Here is a 2,746-nt window from a genome sequence, read left to right on the forward strand (position 1 = left end):
GCACACCCCTCCTCGGGTGGGGAAAGGCGCTGGATGCCGGGGGACTACTCCCAGGCGAACACCCCTCCTCGGGCGGGGAAAGGTGCTGGGTGCCGGCTCAGCCTGGGGACTGCTGCCAGGCGAAGCCGGACGACCGGGACCAGACCCGGGTCCCTCCTCTCCAGTCTCTTATTAACTTTTGATTTGTTTATAGCTCTGGGATGAATCCAGGGCTCTTCCCATGCTACTGAGTCCTCTGCCACGGCTCAGTCCTCACTGTCTTAAACCAGAAGGGGAGATAAGAAATCTCTCAAGTTTATGTTCACTGGCATCCAATCTTGTATGTGTCCTGCCCTTTTTCGGGAATGAATTTAAATCCAAAGTAGATATAACCATTTATGTTTAATACATTTTATATATTCTATATTCCTTTGATTTACAATACCGTTGTAGCTTGTATTTATGAGATATATCTTCATTGTAGTTGTATCTATATATTCATCATAAATACATCTACATCTTCAGTACATATTCCTGTCTGTTGTCTTCAGCGCTCTGCTGGGGTGATTTGGCTCTTCTGTGGCTACTGCCTGGGAGGTTTCGTATTTTGCTTCAATTCTTGCGGGGGCTACCTTCTGAGTTAGTGAAGTCTCTCCTCAGGCATCCTCCTGCCTCCTTACACAGCCCACAGTCCCGCCAGTGCTTTACTTTCTATCCCAGAGACCTCTCTCCACTTGAAAACTCCCTTTAGATGTCCTGCTATATTTGACTGGAAAATGTCCCACAGGCTCCTAGATTTGGGTGTGGCCCCCACTTGGTGCTACTGACTTGGGGTGTTGTAGACTCTGGGACCTAGTGCCTGGCTAGGGGATGATGTTGTAGACTCTGGGACCTAGTGCCTGGCTAGGGGATGATGTTGTAGACTCTGGGACCTAGTGCCTGGCTAGGGGATGATGTAAGTACCAGGCTTGGGACTTGAGAGCTCCAGGCCATTCCTCTTCCCCAGGTTATCTGTTTCCAGTCTATTACAAGGTAAGGGACCTCCCCTCAATGCCTCTGACTGCCACGAGGATCTCTGCCATGCCTTTCTCACCATCACAGACACAAGCAGACCTCAGGATTTTCTCCCAGAAATTACAGGTATTTTTGATAGTAACAACAACAACAAAAATAGATAAATAAATGACCCCACCCTGCACCCACCCTCTAGAGAGTCAGTGGATGAAATGCTCTTTGCCTTGACTTGTCTGTAAACATTTATTATGTTCCTTAGTCTTCAAGAATAGTATAAGTGGGTGTAAGTGCCTGAGGATACCAGCACACCAACGTCTTAGCCATTCTCTTTGATCTTTTTGGGGCTGTTAGGGGTAGTCTGCTACTCTCTTAAACATGCTCTTGTCTACTTCTATGATCTTCTTCTTGACTTGGTTTTCCAGTCATACATGATATGTTTCCTGTGGGCCTTTAAAAAGTGTGCTCTACATACTGAGTCTACATACACATCTCTTTGATAAGTTCTAGAAAACCTTTTCTATGACTATTGATACCATCTATAATTATTAACAATATTTAATAATTATTATAATTAATAGTATCTATAATTTCTCCCTCTCTGTGAGTATTGATTTTCCTCACTCTTCCCTCACTTTTCCTTTATATGTGACTAGATATATCTGGACATTCTCATTCAACCTGAATATCTGCGCATCTGTAACTTCTCTCTGTATGTTCTAGCTCTTGGAACTTTGTGATGCTTCCTAGAGAATTTCCTCATCTCTGCTTTAAGATCATTGCTTTTCTGATCATCTATGTCTAGTTACATAAAACCTATCTACTATAGTTTTTAATTTCAATCACATAGTAGGTTTTTGTTTCTAAAAAAAAGTTTGGATTATTTTTCTTTTTCCTGATTTTATTTTAATAATGTTACATTGTTTGTTGGTTGGATATTTCCCTTTCTGGCATTAGTCGTATCAAATATTCTTATAACCTATAAAATTAACTAGTTTTCTGAAATTCTTGGGTTACAATGCCATTGATTATTTCATCCGTTGTTTCTGTGTGTGCCTGTGCCCGTGCAAGTGTGCACATTCATGCATGCATACTTACATGAGCACACGAATGGTGTGATACACATTTGGAAGTCAGAGGACAACCCTCACTCTCTGGGTCCTGAGGACGGATCACACATAGGTTGTCAAGCTTGGTGGGAAGCACCTTTACCCTTTGAGGTAGGTTTTCCTGAAACATGATGAAAGTAGGAATTTGAAGTAGAAACTTTAATGAGCTACAACTATAAATTCCCAGAAAAACATTTCCCCGAGTTCAAGTACAGTAAGAAAAATATAGATACTTTCTCTCTCCCTTTGCTTTTGAGAGAGGGAATCAAGCATCGTGGAGCTCAGAACGGCCTCTCAAACTCACTATATAGCCAAAGCTGACCTTGACTCCTGATCCCTTACCTCTACATCCCCAGTGCTAGGACTGCAGACATGCATGACCATGCCAAGATTGCACTACTTTCCTGCCATGTGTCTGGGGGAGAGCGAGCACTCATCTATTCTCGTTGAATCTTTTGCATTGAAGGATTCCTATTTGCTGTGAAGGAATATGCTTCTTTCTTTTGCAAGACCACAATTCTGCCTCCTGCTTTAGCAAAAATATTAAACCTAATATCCAGAATTAATGAGGTTGTATTTACTTCTGGGTTTTTGATTGGATTTAATTGATTAACCTGTCTGTTTTACACCAGTACCATATGATTTTT

The sequence above is a fragment of the Mus pahari genome, chromosome 15, assembly GCF_900095145.1.
Source record: "Mus pahari chromosome 15, PAHARI_EIJ_v1.1, whole genome shotgun sequence".
Classification (NCBI taxonomy): domain Eukaryota; kingdom Metazoa; phylum Chordata; class Mammalia; order Rodentia; family Muridae; genus Mus; species Mus pahari.